Source organism: Tasmannia lanceolata, unplaced genomic scaffold (assembly GCF_043159265.1).
Source record: "Tasmannia lanceolata isolate RefF3 unplaced genomic scaffold, GAP_Taslan_0.1 ptg000002l, whole genome shotgun sequence".
NCBI lineage: Eukaryota > Viridiplantae > Streptophyta > Magnoliopsida > Canellales > Winteraceae > Tasmannia > Tasmannia lanceolata.
In genome coordinates, this window is record NW_027518679.1 from 23,527,265 (window position 1) to 23,533,264 (window position 6,000).

Genomic DNA, 6,000 nt, shown 5'->3' on the forward strand with positions numbered 1-6,000 from the left:
CTATGGGGTGGGGCAAATGACAAGAAAGGAATTCCGTTGGTAAGTTGGGAAGAAGTTTGTAAGCCCATTAGGGCAGGAGGCCTTGGTATCAGAAGAATAAAGGAAACAAATCAAGCACTTCTAGGCAAGTGGCTGTGGAGGTTTGGGGAGGAACAATCTCAGCTATGGGCTAGTCATTGATGCCAAATATGGGTCATGTAGAGGACATTGGCAGTCGAAGGACAAGTTTAGGAAGAAAGGGAAAACTGTATGGAGGGATATTTTGTGCTTTCAAGCCAGATTTTCGGAAGGAATTAGATTCAGGGTTTATTCTTGGGATAGAATAAGTTTTTGGTGGGATAAATGGTGCACTGAGATTCCTTTGAAAGAGGTTTTTCCGCAGTTGTTTGTTTTGGCTTCGGACAAGGATGTAATGGTGAAGGAGTGTTTCATTCGGTCAGATATGGGGGTCACATGGAACACATCCTTCAGAAGGGATTTTTTGGATAGGAAACTTGAAGTGGTGGGAAGATTCATACAGATGTTGGAGAGCTGCTATATAAAGTTAGATGGGAAAGAAAATAATTTGGATCTGGAACTTAGGAGGGGAATTCTCAGTTAAATCTTTCTACCACAATATTCTACCTTGCCTCGTCTCCTCCAAAATAGCCAAGGTGTGCGACATTCAAGCTCCACCAAGGGTATGTATTTTTGGGTGGGCCGCTTTCCTCAAGAGAATCCAAACAGTTGATTTTCTTAGGAAAAGAAAAGTGTTGATTATTGACCATTGTGCATTATGCATCGAATCTGGTGAATGTGTGGACCATTTGCTAGTGCACTGCAGAGTGGCTAGAGAACTATGGGGAAGATTATTATCTAGATTCGGGATAGATTGGGTGTTTCCGGTTACGTTTTTAGAGTCGGTGGAACATTGGCGAGTTGCTCCATGGAAAAGTATAAGAAAAGTACTATGGAACGTTTCATTTCTATCTACGATTTGGGTGATCTGGAAAGAACGTAATGCAAGAGTATTTAAGGGGTATTGAAAGGGAGCGCAGTTCCTCTTCAATAAGATAATTGCCTTAACAATATCTTGGGTCAAATCTACAGAAAGCTTTAGGTTTGTATCGGCTTATGACTTATGGCATGGGTGGAAAGAAATATGTGAGGCTGCTAGTATGGAGCATAAAATAGTACAACGCTGGGTCCCTCCGGATCAAGGATTTTTAAAATTGAATTTTGACGGCTCTAGTTTGGGAAACCCGGGTCCTTCGAGTATTGGAGGATTGCTGAGGGATGGAGGAGGAGAAGTTTTATGGGCGTTTAGAGGCCCAATTGGGGTGGCAGATGCGAATGAGACGGAGGTGCGCGCTATTTATCAAGGAATTAAAATGCTTCATGGAGTAGAATTGAACAAGGTTGTCATTGAAGGAGATTCCCTCAATGTAATCAGGTGGCTCAGAGGTAGTCATGTGTCTCCTTGGAGATTTGCAGCTTTCTTTGATGAGATTCAGGACAGGATGGGTTCGACATCTATCTCCTTCATTCATGTTAGAAGGTCTGCCAATGGGGAGGCGGATAGATTGGCAAGAGATGCAGTATCTAGGGAGAGCATGGAGATTTTTTATTTCCTTCCTCCTTAGTTTTTCTTTTTGTTTGTGTTGGTTTTCTCTTTCATTTTCTGTTTCTTCTTCTATTGTATCTTCGGGATCTCCTTGGTCTCGTTTTGTTTTAATGAATTCATATTACCATTCAAAAAAAAAAAAAAAAAACTATATGGTATTATGTCGTTCCTTGTTTTGTTCAGAATGTTCAGAACAGACCAGAACACAGGGCGGAAAGTTCCCTTTTCAATTATGTTCTATTTTCCATTATGAAACCGAACTTTCCGGACATAATAGATCGGAATTGATAACTAAGATACTAATTGTTCATTTGTCGGTCCCACCATAGATTGTCCATGCCACAAAATCTTCTCCATTGGAATATCCTAAATTCTTATTTTGTATGGTGTAAAATGGCCCGTTCAAAAAATAATAATTAGAAAACAACTTTACAAAAATCTTCATAAATCGAAGGGTTAGTGTCATCAATGCAATTATGACCCTTCAAGGAGATTTGTGCTATTTTCTGTTTTCTTTTTCTATGTTCCTTTAGACCTCCTCGGTCTTTTTGCTACCCTCTTTTTTTTAATGATTTCATCATCATTAAAAAAAAGAAGTATTGCCCAATGCATGGAGCTTTAGGTTTATGACACATCCATTATAAGGGCCCGCAGGTGAGTGGTTTGTATCACCAAACCATAGGAATCCTCTTGTACTTTTGCTTCCTCTTGTGTTTATAGATGCTTAGAATATGTTGATTAAGAAAAATTTCGGTGAAAGATATAAAATGGTGTAAACTTTATTGAGTCAGAAGTGATTTTGATAGGGTCAAGCCTGTAGCATAATTGATGGTGCTTTATGTTGCAATTTCGAGTTTGCAGGTTTGCTCAGGGCTTACCCACACCCCCAAGAAATGCTAATTTTGAGGAAGTCATGGACTCATGGTAATAGCAGTTGGTTCTAGGAGCATGATAAGTTTAGGAAGTGGGACCAGGTGTGGCAACTAGTATAGTAGATACATGCTTCTAAGGGGTTCTTCAATGATGGATGTGCATATATTACCAAGGAAAAATATGAGCGGATAGAATTACAAGTGAGGCCCACTTGTTCATTGATCCTCACCCTTGAGATTCTAGGCACTTCTAACCAAGGTTTGAAATTTTGGTTTCGGCCTCAGGCGAAATTGAAATTTCAGCCGAAATACTGAAATTTCGACTAAGTTTCCTTAAAAAAGTTGGGAAAATCCGTATTTTTAACCGAAATTTTGGCTAAAATTCTAAATTCCGGGGAAAGATTTAAAAAATTAAAATTGGCTGAAATTTCAGAATTTTGGCCTAAATCTTGGACCGACACCAATCGGATTTCGGCCGAAATTTCAAACTATGCTTCTCACAGCCCAAGACACATGTGGGCAATCTTGACTAAAAAGGCTGAAATGCCCCCACTTCAAAACCCTCGAAAACAATAAAGCCCAACTCTCAACTGTATGAAAATAAGGCCTCTATGCTCAAACGTGTAGTGGAATTTGATGGGCCCAATCTTTATTATAAAATTTCACTTAAGTTGCTTACGAAGAAAATGACTGAAAAACCCCCACTTTCCTCTAACAACCTAAATGACTCAAATGACACTATAGTGGAAGACAGTTAGCACTGATGATGGACCCCATTGTCTTATTAGCTCCCTTGCTGTCCTTGACTGAAACACTCCCACCCTCAATGTTGTTCAAGTCAGATTTTCTCCTCAGCGATCCGGTGGAAATCATGTTGGTTGAGTTCAATAGCATTTCAGAGTTGGCTCATCGTTGCTCATGGGACTTCATCTGGCTAAGTGCGGTCCATAGGGATAAATCAGTGATCCATTGGAAATCATGTTGGTTGAGTTCAGATGAAGAGGTATATTCCTTGGGTGGCGTAGATAGATATTCTTTTGCTGTTTTTATCATTTTTTCCCCTTAGGGTCTTCTCGGTTCTGTCTTGTTTTTGCTTTCTTTTGTGTATTCCGTTTGACCATCTCGGTCAAGGCCATTCTTTAACTCTCTTCCCTAATAAGTGGTTCACCATTCCAAAAAGTTAATGTTTTATTGTGCATTTTTTTCAGGAGATCACGTATGTGGTAACACAGTATATAGGTTTACTTATGATTCTGGTTTTAATATCACATGATTCTAGTACAGGCTCTCATGAATCATGATGAGTTGGTTAAGGAGGTGGTTATGCTCTTTGTAGTGATACAAATAAGACTAATTTGGTTTTGTTGCAGCTGGAGCTGAAACTTGGATTGCGAGGTACCTCATATGAAGATTTTATACGCAGCTTGCACTTGCCACTGCAGCTAAGGTACGAGCTGAAATCCAGCTGCCTTCTCTTGCGATAATTTAGTTTTGGTTCAAGAATTTGTTTCTTTTCTTTTGTTTATTATGAATCTTTCATGGATTGTCCCATAAAATATTTCAGAGAGATCTTGCGTTTCATGTTCAGTACACTGAGTGTCAATTTTTTGAACTATGAATCAGTCAGGTTGATCCCATCGTGGCATCAGTTTCAGGTGGGGCAGTGGGAGTCATTTCAGCATTAATGTTGGTTGAGGTCAACAATGTTGAGCAACAAGAAAAGAAAAGATGCAAGTATTGCCTTGGAGCCGGTATGCATGAATTCATGAAGGACTCCTACCTTCTTATCAACTGGACTCCAAATAACCCATTCGTTTTTTGTGTTTTGTGGCTTTTTTATTTTTTAGTTTAGTTTGTTGCTTCCTTTCGTTTTCAAGACCTCCTCAGTCTTTGTGTTTCTCTTGCTCTTATTTGGTTTAATGATATTTGCCCTCCATTTGGAAAAAAAAATTGATGGTAGTTGATAGGATGATAGCCATCAGTTTGACCTTCTTGAACCTAGTCATTTTAAGTATCGTAATTTATGATAAAATTCAATAATTGTTGCTGTTCGAATGTGTTTATGATTAATCTAGAAGGGCACCTATGATCTAAATATACATTATTCAACCTTTTAGTTTCCTACATCTGATGGGAATTGAAAGGGTTATTTTTCAGTTTATGATTATGTTATAAGTCTTGTGAAAATTTATTACGATGTTGTTCTGTCTTGTGAAAAATTGTCATCCATGTACGGCTATTATCTTCCATGTATGGTAATGGGTTATTTATTCAATTGAAAGCATTCTTTATGTTTAAGAATATACTGACACATGCTATTGTGGGTTACAGGATATTTGGCATGTCCTCGATGTTCTGCAAGTGGTGTTTCTTTAAGCATTGAACCAATTTCAATTTCCGGTGGCTCTGATCAACCGTTGCGGGCATCTACAACTCAAAGGTGTTCAAAATTAACTAATAAAAAAAAAAAAGGTGTTCAAACTGCTCAGGGGCTGGAAAGGTACCAAATTTCATCAATAACAGCTTAATCATGGGACTTTTTTTTTTAATGGCAAAGCAAATTCATTGATAAGAAGACAGAGATAGTCTTAACTCTGAAAAATAGAAGAGAAGAAAAAGAAGGATACAAAGACAATAATAGGTAGAAACCATGATCTTGATAAAGGGTAGAGGAAATCGTAAACTTCCAAACTCTCTTTGGAAACACCTTCCCTTGTGATCTTGCTTCCTTATTTGCGGATCTTCTTACGTACTGATAAGAGATCCCATGACTGCTACCATTCAAGAAAAAAAAAAGGAGAGAGAGAGATCCCATGACCGCTAGCTAAATCTGGAATCTCGTCGTGGAACGGAGCGGATCACCATGGAACATTAGATGAACCGGCAAGCCATCGGATCACATTCAGGGAATCCACTTCCACCACCACCTTATCCAATGATTCTCGCTCCAAGAGCTTGATCCCTCGAAGGACAACTCGGACTTCAGCTTCATTGGCGTCTGCCACCCCTATGGGCCTCCAAAAAGTCTTCCTAACCTATCCAAAGTCATATTTAATAAGGCCGCCAATACCTAAGGGCCAGGGTTCCCCAAACTCGACCCATCAAAATTAAGTTTTAAGAAACAGGAATCCTAATTGTGCACCCTTTTTGAATCCCGGATTGAATTTTAGCAGGTCTCCTTCCACCCATGCCGAAGTTTGTAGGCGGACACAAATTTGAAGCTAGGTAAAATCTTCACCTATGAGATCGTAAGGGCAACCATCTTAGTAAAAAGAAATTCACAACTCTTTGAGTGTCCTTTGAAAACACGGGCATTTCTTTCTTTCCATAACACCAAAATTATAGCTAATAGGGACACATTCCATAAAATCTTCCCCTTCCTCCAAGGGACCAATGACCAACTTTCTAGCAGATCAACGAGTTTGGCAGGGAACACCCATGGCATGCCAAACCTGTCCAACATTCTCCCCCACACTCCTCTTGCCATTTTGCAATGCAGAAGTGGATGATCGGTAGACTCTCCGG